The sequence below is a fragment of the Antrostomus carolinensis genome, unplaced genomic scaffold (genome assembly GCF_000700745.2).
Source record: "Antrostomus carolinensis isolate BGI_N321 unplaced genomic scaffold, ASM70074v2 scaffold47946, whole genome shotgun sequence".
NCBI classification, from domain to species: domain Eukaryota; kingdom Metazoa; phylum Chordata; class Aves; order Caprimulgiformes; family Caprimulgidae; genus Antrostomus; species Antrostomus carolinensis.
Genome location: NW_010324863.1, coordinates 60,321 through 76,688, shown reverse-complemented (window position 1 = coordinate 76,688; position 16,368 = coordinate 60,321). Strand labels below are relative to the sequence as shown.

Genomic DNA, 16,368 nt, shown 5'->3' with positions numbered 1-16,368 from the left:
TTGGGCATGACCAAGAGAAATTAGCACTGCTCAGGGTCTTTGCTGTATCAAATCTACTGCTGGAAACAATGCCAAGTTGTCTAATTATGTATTTCTGCTTGTTAACTAACTTAAGGAAGGGCACCTTTGCTTTTGTCTGTGCTCTGTTTCTACACTCGTGTGTTGGGAACCTGGCTGTAACGATGAATTTGAATAAACTGCTCTTGGGCTGAGGAAGAACATGCAGACTGCTGCTTGAAATTTGTGACTCAACATGCAGGACTGGAGGGCTGCGATAGATGACTAAAGTTACTAGCAAACAGATAACACATTCTGATCAGTTCCTTGTGAAGTGAGTGGCAGCATGTAGATCTTGAATGGATTTGCTTTCCAAAAGCCTTAAGTACTGAGTCTGGAGGGAAGTTACTCATATCTTTGTTGGCTCTCTGCCTTGCCAGCGGAGGGAGGTAGGCTTCCCCAGAGGGCAGTTCAGTTAGACATTAAAGCTGAGGTGAGTAGCCTCACTGAGCGCTTTGCTTAGTTTGTGTTCTGTTGTGACTTGCTGAGAGGAGTAGTTCCCTGTTCAACAAAGTCATTTCCATCTAGCGATATAAAGGCTGCCTGAGAGAGTTGGTACAGGGCATGTTAGGATAAATTTCAGTCCCAATTGATAACATTTCGTACATGTTTTGGTTGTGATTTTATTTTTTTTATATAATCTGTATTATACTGTATTTCAGTTTTCTGCAAGCAAGTGGTTTCATAGCTCTTGCTTTTTCCTTCATCCCTCAGGTTGATATCGTTTCAAGAGTTTGTGGCATTTGAATCAGTCCTGTGTGCTCCAGATGCATTATTCATTGTAGCCTTTCAGCTGTTTGACAAGACTGGCAAAGGAGAAGTTACTTTTGGTAAGACTGTTCTTAAACCTACACTATTAATTTAAAAATCCCTACTTAACACTAAACTCAGTTTCACCTCCTGTTACCATAGGAAACACACTGATCAGTAGTGGAACTACACTAGTGCCAAGCAACTTTCTGGCTGAGTTTTTTTAATCATTTACATGTGCACAATATGATGTCAAGGTCATGGTCATCTTTGTGGTTTTCTCTGGAGAACTGGTCACTTCTCTTTTTCTCTTCCCCAACATGCTTGTGCAGGTCTTCAGAACTGCAGTGAAAGGTGTCTGTAGGAAATGATTGTAAAACCACAAGAAAGTTGCCAGAAGACTTGAGTGAATGTTGAGTCTGAAATTACCCTGAATTATTTTTGTTTAAATTGGCTATATTTCAAGTTGGCTTCCTTTTAAGGCTTAAAACTTTCTTCTGTGAGATTTTACAGTAATAAATCCATTTTCACTCACCACCTGCCCCCCTCCCACCCCCCCCAAAAATTCAGCTGTGCATTGGAGATGTAGTGTTTGCACTGACAACATGAGAAATACTCAGGCCAGTTTAAAACTTAATTATGGGGACTGTTTATTTCTAGATGTTATAGAGGCATCTTTTGATATCTGCAGGACTGTGTGCCACCTGCCTAATGATAAAGGCTATTCTGTCTGGAAGAAGGATTCAGAAATTAGCAGTTTTGAATAACTTCAAACATCAAGCTTGTACTTCAAAAACTAAAGCAGGTTTTTTTTTGCCCTAAGTACCTACACTGGATAAAATTGCTATTTCTAATTTGCTACATTTGGACATGGTTATCTGTATGTCTCAAGTTTTATTAATTGGTTGTTAAACAGTTAAGTAAAAGGAAAGTTGGATGACATTGACTCTTTGTCTTTCTGAAATGTATGGTTCACATCCTTTGTCTTTTGCTAGTATTCTCCATGCATGTTTTATACTCAGTTAAAAAAAGCCCTTCCCTTTCCGTTTGAACTGACAAGATCCTGTTACCATTGCATGAAGCATTGCTGTATTCCTTCTACCATCTCCAAAAATCTGTATTTGAAGTTGTGGCTGGCAAGAAGACTTGATGTCACTTCTTGTGTCTATTTTGTATTTTCATTATTTTGGTTGTCTGCTGAAGTTGTGAAAGATGTGCTTTTTGTGTGCAGTATTACTTGTTAGAACAGCTTTTTAAAAATTACTGTGGATGCTGAAAGATTTGAAAGAATTTCAGGAAAAAGTTCTGCTGATCATAACCTTGATGAAGGAAGTATTTTGTGCCTTACAGTCTTGTGCATGGGTATGGACAGAGAGGCAACGAGAGACAGCATGCTTTTAAATCAGGAGAGCACACATATTTTGCAGAGGTTTTGTTCCAGCGCAGACAAACCAGGGTTCTTGGAATGCCTGTGATGTGCAGGTTCTTGTCTGCGTCAGAGCCCCCGGTTACTTGGAGTACTTGTTATACTTATAATCTGGGAAGAACTGTAGTCGTTTGATCTGAATGCTGAATCAGTCCGACTTAACTTTTTAAGTCTTGGAATTCTTGTTTGTATTTTTCCTGCTGGCAAATGCTTCCCTTGGGGTTTGACACAGTGAATCAAGGGATTTGTTTGGCATTTGAAGTCCATTGAAGTCCTTCTAGTGATGAGAGAAACTCCTATGCCAGGCTGTGTTTAAGGTATTTGAAAGAGGAGACATGCCAACCTTGGCACAACCTCAGATAGCTTTTTTTCCATTCGTTCCTCTCCCGCTTTGAAAGCATAAATGCATTTGTAACTTCTGTATAGTACCGTGTGGGTACCACCCTAGCAAACACCCGGAGTGGGGAGGAGAGAGAGCTGTCTCAATGTTGTACATTCTCAGCAGAAACACTTGACCTTCAGACAAATCTGGTTCCTATTTTCTATTATAAGGGAAAAAAGCTTTTTCCTCCCTTATTATGAAAAATAACCCCTAATATTTTCACGAATAAATTATTACAATGCTATCCTGTAACTTTGCCACTCAGTGCCTCAGTCATGCATCTTTGAGGTTAATTATGAGATCTTTTTCCAATGACTTGAATGAGAGTGGGATCAAGTCCTTATCAAGGTTAGGAGACTTAAATAGGGGTTTTGTATACTGTGGAATTACAGTGTGAAAGGAACAGAAGAAAAGGGAACGGATCGTTTTTCACTATACTGCTGTTAAGTGTAGTATCTCAAGGATCCCATTATAAGTCTGGGAAGTCTTTATTGTTGTAAAGAAACAGTATGGCTTGTCTGTGCAGTCACTGTTTTTCTCTGTACTGAGATAATGGTATAAATATTTCAGCTTATACTGAACAGAATATAGGGCTTCCCATCTGTGAACTTCACATTTTCTACTAAGCAAAATCATACAAATTCTTATTCTTCCACAGCTGCACTTAGCTTGGCACCTTTGTAAAACAAATTAATAATGGGCTTTGCGTCTATGAGCTTTTACATTGAATGCCACATTCAGGCTATGGATATTTAGAGCAATGCTCTGGGTAAAGAAGTTCCATTATTTAATACTTTGCACTTAACTTTTCTTGAAAAATGCTGCACTCTTACTTGAGCTTCTGGGTTGGAAATGCCTTTGCATTTTAGCCATATGTTGACATCTCTACAATTCTAAATGTTTCATTTCTTTCAAGTTACAAGTTAACTGTACCCAGTCCTTTGACAGAGCTAGCATCTATTGAAAAGGGCTGATCTGAAAGCAGTGTTGTACATGGAGCGGGGGGAAGTAGTTGTAGTTTATTGCTTTTTGAGGTGAATGAAATGGCCACTAGTAAATTAGCGGCCAGTGGCTGACTGAGACTATACCTGGCCATTGCATCGTGTGGTAGATTTATCTGCTGCTGAAGTGTCAAAGCTTTGACAGTTTGCAAGGAGTTAAAGCTCTCAGCAGGGAAGTGGGAGGAAGCTTAGCTGCCTTTTAAATTTGAGGCAAAGAGCAAACCATTGCTTCTTACTGTTGAGTGTTGACAGGCACATAAAAGCTGATAATGTAAGTCCAGGGGTTTAAGAGACTTAGTAGAGTTGCTTTTTTGTCGTATGACTGTATTTTAATGCCTCATTAAAGAAGCAGAGCCCTTTGAAATTCTTTACTAGATGGTGTTTAAAAAAAGGCAAGATGGTTGGGTAAAAATGTCAGTGTTTAAAAACTAAGTCATCTTAACCTTCATCTCTAATTTCAGATGGATAAATGAAATGATGAGAGCTAACAGTTCTGAGCTGTGAGTAACACTGTGGTGATATCCAGGGACTGGAGCTTTCATTTTCTTACACCGGTTCTCACAGCCCCAGTGAAGGGCAAAATAAGTGTCGTCTGTGTTGGCTTTGCTCACAGAGAAAGGAAAGGCACAAAAAGACGTGTGATTGCCCGAGTCTGTGCTGCCAACCAGCGTTGAGGATTTTAATTCTGATTTGTTTTAAAGTAGAATTTCTCACCCAACAGAAATTATTGGTCTCATACTTAATATAGTGTAGCTGTAGTATAATGTGTGTTTTCCTAGTTTTGGGTGGGTTTTTTTCAGGTCTTCTAATTCAACCTGAAGCTGTTTCAAGATGGATGCTGTGCTACTTTGAGAAATAAGAGTATGCTGTAAAATGAGTCAATTCTTTAATTTTTTTTAAAAAAAGCAAAACAAACCCCCCTCCAACCCAGCAAAAATGCAAAGGGAATGGGCAACCCAAACCTCAAATTATTGCTTGTTTAGTGTAACAGCTGCAGAATCGAGCAATGTATCCTGCTTTTGTCTCCAAACAAAACTTTATTTACATGTAGACAGCAGCTATTCTGAGTCTCTGCTTCTATTATTAATTATATCAGTACAGTTGTTAGATAAGCACATTAATTAAAGATACATCTTACTAAGCACTCCTGTTTGCTTATCTGATACTTGATTTGCCTGAATACTTGTTTGTAAATTTTCTAAAAGCACATAGCTCTTAACAGAGGTTTAAATAGCTATACAGCTGTTGTGATGAGCTTCAGAGTTTGTCCTCTTACATGATAACGTTCTCATACTTTTTCAATATGCAAAGGATTATTACAAGAGTCTCACAATTGCTTTCCTGACCAAAGGATTAGGTTCAGACTGCGTGAACTAGCTCTTGCTTTTGTTACAGAGGACTATTTATTTTATGCTTTGCCCTGTAATTGCTTGGTATGACTTGGCTCTTCTTATGGGATCTGTAATTCTTTTTTTCTCTTGCATATCACCTAGCTTAGTGATGCCCAGCTTGGTACACTTAATATCATGTAAAGCAGGAAAAGGTCAATCTGCACTACCAAAATAAATTGCTGAGGCTGTAAGCTTTGATCACTTGATAAATTGCAATATTCAGGATTTCTCAGTGAAATTTCCATTACTGGTTCAAATTGGTTAAAAACCATTTGTAGCTACTGATGTGTTTGGTTACACCTACACAGTGAAACAATTGTTGATTTATAAATGACAGTTGCCAAGATAGGATGATCCCAACAGCAACATTACAAATGCAAAATTAGTTTAGTCTCTGATATCTTTTTGTTGTTTGTACTGGATTTTGCACAAATAATGGCCAGTTTTAATTAAAAAGTGGACTTGTTAGTAGATTTATTTTCTTCAAAACAGTTTTTGAAATCTTCTTGATACTATTTTCACAGAATTGCATTTCTAGACATATGTCAACTTGGCAACAAGTTTTTCTTGTTTTGTCTTTACTCTTAACCAAAATGTTATGTAACCAGGCAGCCTTCCATGAGGATATTTTAAGTAAAACAAAGCCTGTTCAGTCACAAAGTTTATCTGTAATTTTAAATATTAGGAGCAGCTCTATCCTTCTGCACAGTTGTGTTTCATTTAATCTAGAAAATACAATTGAGTTTTCTAAATAATCCAAAACTGAAATTTAGTGTTTTGGTTTGTTCTGCAGTATTGGGTTTGCTTTGTCTTTTTTTTTTTCTTCTTTTTTTTTTTTTTAAATCAAAGTGACTGACAAACATCAGGCTGAAGGCTGAGCATATCTCTTGTTCATTACCAAAACCCAAGGAATGATCATAGAATCATCAGACAGTTTAGGCTGGAAGGGACTATGGCAGCCATCTGGTTCAAACCCTTGCAGGGCCATCAAGACCAGGTTGCTCTGGGGGCAACATCCAGTCAAGGTTTTAAATATCTCTGAGAATGGAGACTCTCCAGCTTCTATGAGCAGACTTCTTCCAGTGTTTCACCCCAGTGAAAAATAACTTCCTGATGCCTAGTTGGGATTGCCCATGTTCTATCTTGCATCCATTGCCTCTTGTCCTTCCACTGTGCATCTCCGTCTTCCCTTCACCCTCCCATTGGGTAGTGGTAGACAGCCCTTCTCCAGGCTGAGAAAACCCCATACCATCAGCCTCTCCATGCATGTCATGTGTTTCAAACCCCAACTGTCTTATATGGAGAAAAAAAAAGAAGTAGTATTTTATTTTAGTTAGCCAGGTTATGCTGTTTACTTTGTTGGAAGTGATCTGGCTTTTTTATTACTCTTCTTCAGGGCCAAAGGGGTAAATTTAGTTTATATGCCCCCATGGGGTTCAGTGCTTTCCACACCTGTGGTCTTTGGGCTCTGGCAGTTTATTCCTCACTTCTAAGGAGGCCAGGAAAGGTAATAAAGAAATGTGAGGCTGTTGCCCGTAAACTGGAGTTATGGATATCCACAGCTCAAGTAGAAATATTTTAAAGGGATTGTATCTTGGAAAAATATTTAAAACCTTTTCTGTAAACCAATTATGTAATACTCTGTGTATAAATTGATGTTGTTTCCCCTTACATCCAAGGACAGAAGAAGCAGACAAGTTTGGATCCAGAGTCTTAACTGCTGAAAGTACTCCAGGAAAGAGCCTGCTTTTTGGTGTATTTGCAATGTTTAGCAAAGGTTATAGATGTGCTCAGGTACCTTAGGCAAAAATCAGAGCCAAGCTGAATTGAACAGTGTATGGATATGTTATGAGGAAGAGAATTCATAGTTTTTAGGAGTGATAAGAACACAAACAACCAGAGCAGGGGAAGGTAGAAGTATTTAAAAGTGAGAACATTTTCAGCATAGGGGTGAAACTTGAAGCTTATAATAGATTGTACTTTTTTTGACTGGGAAAAATCATGAAGGCACAAGCATGTAGTTGTGACCTGTGAGTCTGCTATGTCCTTGTTGAAAAGTTTGGAAAGGGCAGTGAAGTTATAACCAAATTAATTTTGTTCAGTAGTTAGTGCCTCTCTCCTAACAGGGAATGGTGAACTTTTTATTAGGATTTCTACAGGACTGTATGGTTTGCTGAGAGCTTTTGGGGGATTTTTTTGGTTGTTGCCAAGGACTTTAAAGTCTACTTATGACATCTGAAAGACCTTTGGTTAATAATTCTGGTCTTAATCTCACCTCTGTGTACAACAGGTGCTCTACAGCCTTTGTTGCTTCTTCCAGCCACAGAATGGATGTGGTTCACATCTGAACAGAAGCAAACGCTTTTTGTGAGAGACTCCAGCCTCCTGCTTCTCTGCCCTGCTGTGACTGCCTCTAAGGATGCTGGCACTCCATTGCGGCTGTCACAGTACAGTCTCTCTTCTGCCTGGAGATGTGCTGAGTCAACCAATTCATTTTATGAGGGCAGCTCAACAAATATCATAAGCTTTTGCTTTCCACCAATGTGCTCCAGATGTTAGTATACTACCTGGAGGTGAAAAACCATTGTGAAGGCATCCTTTTTTTAATGTATGTGGAGCTGTATTGCACTTCTTTAAATGATCAGTTTGTACTACAAAAAGAACCACCCTGATTTTTAGAACTTTTAAAATGAGCAGTGTTTTCTGAACAACTGAATGTAGATGCACACCACTATCAGATTGGCATGCATGTGTTGTGTGGTATCTTGTCAGAGATCAGAAGAACTACTCAGAAGCTGTTCCAGTTCAGTGGGTCAAAAACCCACTTTTTATGAAAGGCTAACTGTAGATTTGCACGATTGACTATAATGGCTCCAATTTGAAAAGATAGAGGTAACAGAGATCACTTCCAATTGGTGGGATAGTTCAAGAATCCTACATGCTCAGATGGCTAAAATACTGTGCTTTCTGCCGCTACTTCATGCTACTATTTAAAAACACATCATTGTAGAACAGCCCTAGTGCCAGACCATAGAAGAATGGAAATAAACTCTAACTAGCTGTATATTTGAAGTTCACAACAGTAAATAAAAAACCAATGAAACAAAAATGCAGGCCAGGGCATGGGCAGAGACCACCCAGCAAGAGCTGCAGTCCCACGCTGCCTGAGCAAGGACAGCAGAGCAGGTCTGATGACAGTGACCAGAGTCAGCCAAGAGTCCAGAGATTGCCAGACAAGTCCTCAGGGATGAGGCAAGTCCGAGGTCAGGCTGGGAGGCCAAGTCAGGGGGTCAGGGTCACCAAAGTGCAGGGACAGGTGTAGGCGTCCCTGTGGGGTGGCTCAGGCAAGGAGGACCACGGACCTCAGATGCTTCTCGCAATTCTTTCTCCCGCAGCGCTTTGCATGGGCACTGATCCACATACTTATGGGTAGGTCATGGGGAAGAGGTTGCAGAACCTGGTGGTGCACTCAGGGTCTTGAAGATGATGAGAGAAGTGTAGAGTTTTTTCAAGTGTTCAATGAGGACCCATTGCAAAACTAGTGGGAATGATTCTGTTCTCATCTCCACTGAGCTTTAGGTCAGGTCTTGCTTGGCAGTTGGCAAGGTGTTGGGGTTTCCTAGTCATGACAGTGAAACAGCTGCTCTCATCAATATTTTAAGTTGACCAACTGGACTTCCTTCTTTGCCTTTTCTTCTGTGTAGGATTTAGTTTAAATGACACTGAAAAAATGCACTTTTTAATTAAAGCCATTTAAAGGAAACTGTTTTCAAATGCATGAACAGAAGTGCTTAACCATTAACAAAACATGACTTTATAATGATATCGCCTCTTGTCTGAGCAGAATGACAAGGATTTGCATATTCAGGTTTAAAAAACCTTATCTCTTTATACTAAAATACCTATTCCACACTCTTGGCATTAATGTTGCTTTGTTTATCCAAGTTGTAGCTATAATGCTCATATGTTCCTGTTCAAGGCCTTAAGTATGATGAATATAGAAGCAGTTACTGCCAGAAGGGCTTGAAAAGTTACCAGTGCATGTGAAACTCTTGTTAACTTAGGATGTTCCTAACTTCCAAGAGTACATGTGAAACTCTTGTTAACTTATGATAGTTCATGTCTTTTCAAATTTGTCTTTTGTTTTCCTCTTTGCAGAAGGCAGCCTGTGTTCTTTACAGAAGCTGCTATTACCATTAGCGTAAATCTGATTTTTTATCAAGGCCCGAGGTTTTAGTACAGATTTTCTATACCATGCACAAATTATACACATCATCTATAAAATGTGTATAATTTATATAAAATAAAGCAAACTGTGACAGCTTTTCTGCAGAAATGTTGCAGCTGTTTTGTAACAGGAGTGGGATTTTTGTAGATGATAATGAAATTTTTTCTAGCTGTGCATTGAGATAGTATTAACTTCACTGGACTGAACGATGACACTGCATTAAGCATTTAGGTACTTGTGCAAATAAATAGTTTGAAAGAGTTTAAGATTTAGTACATCAGCTACTTAAGATTTTAGTAGCTTGTTCTGTCAAGTGACTGGATGGCATGTGCATCTAGTTCTCCCAATAAACTAGATTAATGCAGATAAAGAGCTGAGGATTTCTGAGTTCTTTTCTTAAATGTAAAATATAGCGGGAGAATTATTTTCAGTTTACTCCTTTTAAAATTTCAAATTTCCAAATAGATAATTTTCACTTGGGGAATCCCAAGTGTCATGAGGAACTGTGATTATTCCAAAGCACTCTTTATTTCTAGTTATAATTCTTAATCACATATGGAAATATGAATGCAGTATACTTGTTTGTACAGTAAGCATTTAAGCCTAGACATCAATACACTGGAGAGAAGAAAGTCCCCAGGACCCATAGGACAAAGAAGTCCCCACTATAAACCAGCAGGCAGTTCACCCGGAGGGAGAATAGAAAGAACATTGTTTTTGTACAGTGATCAGAAACCAATGACAAGGTATCTTTTTTTAATTAGAGGCCACACAGGGAAAACCAATTGATTATAGAACTTTGCAATTTATTTTAAAATTGAGTTTCAAAGTTTAGTTTTTTTAAAGATTGACACAAATGACAGCATGAATTTCTGAAATGAATATTTGAAATAATCTCCTTCAGCCTGCTGCTCATTTTTCTTTCCAACAGCTCTGGTTCACACAATGCAAACACAGAAATGGTTGTATCTTTTGCAGCTTTAGATCTTGTGCTCTTACAGCTACAGACAGTGGAGCATTGACATTTTGTCTTTTTAAAACTAAAATAAATAAACACTGTTTTAATATGGATTTAAAAGCTTCAGTTTATCAGATATTTTGATTATATATCAGTTTAGGATCAAACCACAGTTTCCCAGAGACCTTGTGTAATCTGCATTATTAGAGATGCTCAAACTTCAGCTCAACATGGACCTGAGCACTGTGAACTGGTTGGACCTGCTTTGACAGGAGGTGGTACATCTGACATCCAGATGTCCTTTCCGTCAGAAATTATTCTGTGACTCAGTGAAACAGGTTTCTTTAAAAAAAAAGGTGTAAACAAACAAAATTAAGTCCTGGCTACTGAAGGACATTGCTTCTCTTCACTGTATTTAGTTCAGCAACTTGTAGATAGCCATGGAACTTCAGCTGCAGGTTTAAGGTGAAACTACATTTTAAAATTGTCCATTTTAAATTTTATTACTGGACTTAGATTATGAGATGATACTGTTAGAACTGAACAATAACTTTGAGTGACTTCTAGAATGTAATTGAGTACATTTTGATGGTTAAATCACAGGCTAAAACACTTAAGCTTTGTTCGTGGAGCAGGAGTGGTCTTTAATGTCTGAACTGGGCAGTCTGACTACAGGTAAGACTTGAGTCAGTGACATCGTTGTAGATGAATGGGTGATGAGACTAGGGAGGAAAGAGGGAAAACGCTGTCCACTGAGCGTATATAGAGACTGTGAACCATAAATAGTTGTGAAAAGGAAGTACAGGGTATGTGTAAAAAGGCAGTGGCAAACAGGTTACTGTGTCTCATGCCATCAAGGAATCAGGAGAAGCACAGTAGGTGATCTTTCAGTCAGCCACCCGCACTGGATATTCCAGCGTGCACTGTTGTCAGAAAAGCACCTGGTATTGGATGCTAAGACATATGACATCAATGTACAGTATGATTTTGAAAAGATTAAGTAGTGTAGGGAGTTCTCTTGCTATGTTTTTTCCAAGTCATAGCAAAAATAAGGTGTATGTCTCCTGCTTGGACTGTTTGGAAGGATATTTGTGCTTATATGAACTTCTGAGGCATGCATGTAGCCTTTAATCTCCAAAACAGACAAGGGAATGCAAATGCCCTGGATATATACCTTACTATGTTCCTAGCTGGCTTGATGAGATTTTAAGTTCCATTGCTGTGAGTTCCTTTGCCATTTGTAGTGCCAATAATTAAACATTGTATTTAGTCTGAAATTACCATGCTTTTCACTTACTGATGTTTGATTTTCTTGAGCTGGAATTTTTCTTTTGGGCCACAACTAAGGAGGGTTTACAAGGCACAGAGTTGAGGGAGCAAAATGCTCCTTCAAGAATTGTTCCTTCAAGATAACTAATATATAATATAATTAAAATAAGATTACAGTGGCATAATCAGAGGACACTGTAACTTTCATATGTTAAAAAGTTGAAGTAAAGATTGTGAGGAGTCTGCCCCCATCAAAGGGAATTTGAGACTGCTTTTATACTAGCTAAGATTTTCCTATCTCTTACCTCACATCAAGTAAGAAGGCACCTTTTTTCCTCCGACGAAAACAAATCTGGAGTACAACCAAACATAGCTTTTGGTAAACAGTGACTTGTTCCTAATCTCATCTGAACAATATCAGTGGGAAATTCAGGAGATGGGGTGGGAGAGAAGGAGGAAGCAGATAAGCATCTGATTTCTGTATGAGAGACAGGTACCAGAGCTGTTCTGGGAATATCTTCATTCCCCTGGAAAAGCAGAGTGGTCAGTACAGCCTTCATTTCCTCTTGCTTGTGGACTGTCTTCTTCATGCTGGTTCCCATCTTTGAGAGGTGAGGAAGGAAGTCTGTCAGAAAGCAGGAGCTTTACAGAGGTGATCTCCAATGACGTGGCAAGGTGCCTCAAGCTGTGTCAGTAGGAAGAATCCTAAATAAAAGACATTCAGTAAGGGATGGGACCTCACCCTGAACCAATTGGCTTTCCCTCATGTTGCCCTGAGAGCAGAATTTTGCTCCTGGAGAATGCTGGCGGACAAGATCCAAGCTGGCTGTGTTGGAGCTTGAAGACATGAATGAACAATGCTGTCCTGGGGGCACTGTCTGACGTTGTTGGGAGAAAATTCTCCTAGGACATTAGGGGTTGAAGTTCTGAATTTTAAGAATTTGAGGTTAACTGGGGTCAGTCTTTCTGTTTGTAAGTCAAATCCAACTTGTTCTTTTACCATCGATTCCCTGTGATCAGTGGGTGGTGTGTTTTTAAACTACTGACTGTATTGAGGGATGGTAAGAGGTTCACAGTATCATCTCTGCTCTCCCCATGAATCCCAGAATATGTACAGCCCCCATGCTTTAGAACAAGCAACACCAACTGCAGTGCTTTTGGGTCTGTGTGGCAGGACACCTCCTTGGGACCATTTTTTCCTATGTCTTTATCCTTCATTCACTTGGGTGCTTCCTGACATCTTCCTGGCTCTTGGCCATCCCACCTTGCTTTCACTTTTTTCTGCTTCCTTGCCTGAGAGTGGGAATTTCACCCTGGCTGGGTTTCCCCAGGTCAGCAGAGCTGCTGTGCCTGGCTGGCATGTGCTGAGCCAGAAGCCAGAACCCCACCTGTGCAGTAAATGTGACCTTATGGCTCCAAGGAGTCGGCTCCCACCTTTGCTTGCGGTGCTGGGGTGAGCTGGAAGGCGGCTCCCAGGACTGCCTGGTAGGCAGAGGCTGGCTCCAGTGAGGTGGCTCCCAGCTTGTTCTGCACACAGACTGGCACAAAGTTGTGCTGATTTCCTTGCCCCCAGGCACCAGCTGTACTTGGGAACTGGCTTCCAGCTCTGCTGCTCGCAGAGACAGACAGAAGCTCTGCATTTGGGCTCCTGGTCTTTCCTCCACAAAGCATGAAGGGAGCAGAAGACCTGCTCCTGGCTCTGCCTGTGGGTAGGGAGTGTCTCCTGGGAACCAGCTCTCCATGCTTACAGGAACTAGAAGGAGACAAGAACTGGCTCTTGGCTGGCGTTGCTGGAGGCACATGTGGCGATTAGGAAGGTGTATAGCAGTTGGGAACCTCTGGCCTTGAGCTTGTCTTCTGAAGGTGTCTTTGCCCTATATTTTTGGCTGAGACTGACAATCACATTGAAGTGGGCGCTGTCGTGTGAGACAAGTACTTCCTCAGATCTTGTTGCTGTTTCCATTAGTTAAGATATGTACAGTCCATTTCCAGGAATGTGTGGTCCTTATTACTGATTGTACAACTTGGTATGTCTCAAATAGTTATTTCTTCACCAAAAATGCCATGTATTACCAAAAAGTCTGCCAGACCCTTAATAAACCATTGCCCAGTTACAACTACTAAACTGAACTAAACTATGAAGCATTTAGGTGTGATCAAACCAACTTGTCACACTGCCCTCCCCCTTGTAGCAGAGGTCTAGAGTTAGAGCCTGCTTAGTGATGGAGGTGGTGATGAGCTTGTGTTCCTGCCTGCTATGTCCCCCTTTCCTGTGCCCTGCATGTCACTGCTCCGGTAAGGTAACTACAGAAAAGCGGATCTTGAAATACTACTATTTTTGTAGTTGATTTGTTTGAATGTGGAGAGCTCTAAAAATAATACAAAAACTTGAATTATAGTGACACAAAACTTCCATTGTTAGCAGCTTTAAAAGATTATGCTGAAAATTGGTTAGTTTTAGTCATCTTTTTATAAATTGTTTTTTAATTTTAATCTTTTCTTGCTTGATTTTGAAACCTGAACTATCTAGTTGAGTCTCTTCTAATCAAATGCTGTGAGTATAAAACTTCACGAATAAAGAGATTATTCAGAGTTTATTTTTCTGAGGGTATTCAAAACTTTTCATTTGTTACGATTTTGGTAAACAAAAAAATCAGGTTTGCTTTACAATATGTTACTAATTTTTATGAACATTATTGCTTTCCTGTTACAAAATATAATATTTGTTTTACTAGTATAAATGTATACTTGTATCTATTGTTATTTCATTTTATTATTAAATTAATTTTTTTCTTTTCTTCCCAGAGGATGCTAAACAAGTTTTTGGCCAGACCACAATTCATCAGCACATTCCGTTTAACTGGAATTCAGAGTTCGTACAGCTGCATTTTGGAAAGGATAGAAAAAGACACCTAACATATGCGGAGTTCACCCAGTTTTTACTGGTGGGTCTAGTACAATAGAGTTTGTAAAGAGTAATAAGAAGAATACGAGAATCAAAATATTTGCAAACTTGCCAAATACCACGCTGGTGGGAAAGTTGCACGACAGACCGAGTGTAGGCTTTTACAGTCAGAGTGCTGGACTGTAAAAGTCTGTTGATAAATAGGATATGCTTGAGCTAAAATGTCTGATTCAGGCTGTATTTTTTTTCTTTTCTTTCATTTTTGACAGTTGTGTGCAGAAGGTGATCTTTTCTACGCTGTTGTGTAGATAGAGACATGAAATCAAAAACCTAGACCTCAAAGTTTCCTGTATGTTTAAGTCACATGAGTCAAAGAATAGTAAAAAATGGTACTGAACATTTTGGACCCAGTTGCCAGACTGGTATTAAAAAGTACTGTCTGTAAACAGCATGTTTGCTAGATTTGTATTTAATTCAGTGCTGATATCCAATAAAGATGTTGTTTTGCTGCAAGTCCTTTTCACACACTTCTTCTGACCTTTTTTGAAGTAAGAGTATCTCAGGGAAATGTGGTATTAGATAATAAAATACAATCATTCTTTTGCAAGGAATTCTTAGGTATTCACACTTTAGGGTACTTTGTTATGTGAAAAAAATTGTGCTATTAAAAATAAACAGATTATCTATATTCCAGCAGTACTGTTAAAAATAGTCTTCAGTAGGAAAAGTGATCCTTGAAGTGGTAAAACACACGAGTTTCTTATTTGTATTCCTTCTGAATACTTAATGCCTGTATTAGTATTTACACTAGAGAGTTTTAAAATGGGAACCTGCTTCAAGACTGCGAGGTTTCTTTTTTTCTTGTTTACACAAGTATGTTAGCTCACAGTAGGAGGTAGTATCATTTTGATGAGGAATAATTAAGATAATGCTATTGAGACAAATGTTTCAAATTGACTTTGTAGAACAGAGCCTAATTAAGTTTGTATGACGAGGATGTCAGGTATCACATGATTAAATTGTATTCCCTTAGGTTTTGTATTGACTATTGTAACTCCTAAGGAAGCTAAGACATAGACCATTTTTGTGACAGAATAATGAACTAGAACCTCTTTTGGATAAAAAAGCAAATGTATTACCTGATTAGGAAAAAATATCTCTGGCCCCATGTTTTGGTGTTCATGTATCCTGAATTTGCTGGATTAAAATCGCAGTCTTAACAGTATACCAGTTAAGACAAAGTCAGTGCATCTGTTTGTTTAGAGGTCTGAGGAAAACCTGAAGAAAAACCCAAAATGAAAAAAAGGACACTTTTTTGCCACCTCACCGCCCTGCATTGCCCCCCCTCCCCTTCCCCCTCCAAAAAAGGAGGGAGGAGGGGTGAAGGAGGTTAGAGCCAGAGGCCTAAAAGAGCCTATAACTTCATGGCTGGGTATTTGGAAGATTTGAGTTCTTTCTTTGAGTTCTTTTGTGGTTTTTTTCTTTGAATTAGGAAAAGCAAGAACTGAGGCAGGAATTTTCTAACTTTGGAGATGAGTCCTAACTACCAGGGTTTCTCATCCTGTGGAGGGGTATTCCTCTTTCCTTGTCTAAAAGGACTTTTCTTGGATGTGAGAATTGTATTTGGTTTTGGTGTGTCTTGCCCCTGCCTTGGTTTTTGGGGGGTTTTTTTGTAACTGACTCTACTGCAAAAGTTAATCTTAGCTAGTGCAGAGTAAGAGGATGTGTTGGACCACGTCAGTGGTATTCATGAGTCAGCCCTTTTGGTGATGATCCATATAGGACAGAAGGAGGGAGGAAGAGCATAAACATTGAGAATAAGGATGACGATTGTTGGTGTCCTCTAGAGAGGTGAGATGCGTTCAGGAAAAGTTCTAAGACTGCTTATAAAGACACTCTCAGCATTGGTGCAGGTAGCAGGGACTTTCAAATAAATTAATTGTCCTAAGACTCTGCTGAAGTTGTCCGCTATCAATACAGTCTGTTAGGGTGCTCAGTCAC

At 39.3% G+C, this 16,368-nt stretch overlaps 1 protein-coding gene across 1 annotated transcript in view; it reads left to right on the top strand.

Annotated features, from left to right (window-relative positions):
• Positions 1 to 776: 776 nt before the first annotated feature.
• LOC104527353 (calcium-binding mitochondrial carrier protein Aralar2) overlaps positions 777 to 16,368 on the top strand; it is a 64,448-nt gene continuing 48,856 nt past the window's right edge. Inside the window, exons 1-2 of the mRNA XM_029085722.1 lie at positions 777 to 887; positions 14,268 to 14,407. The gene's annotated coding sequence lies outside the window, so the exon portion shown is untranslated. The remainder of the gene's footprint in view (positions 888 to 14,267; positions 14,408 to 16,368) is intronic.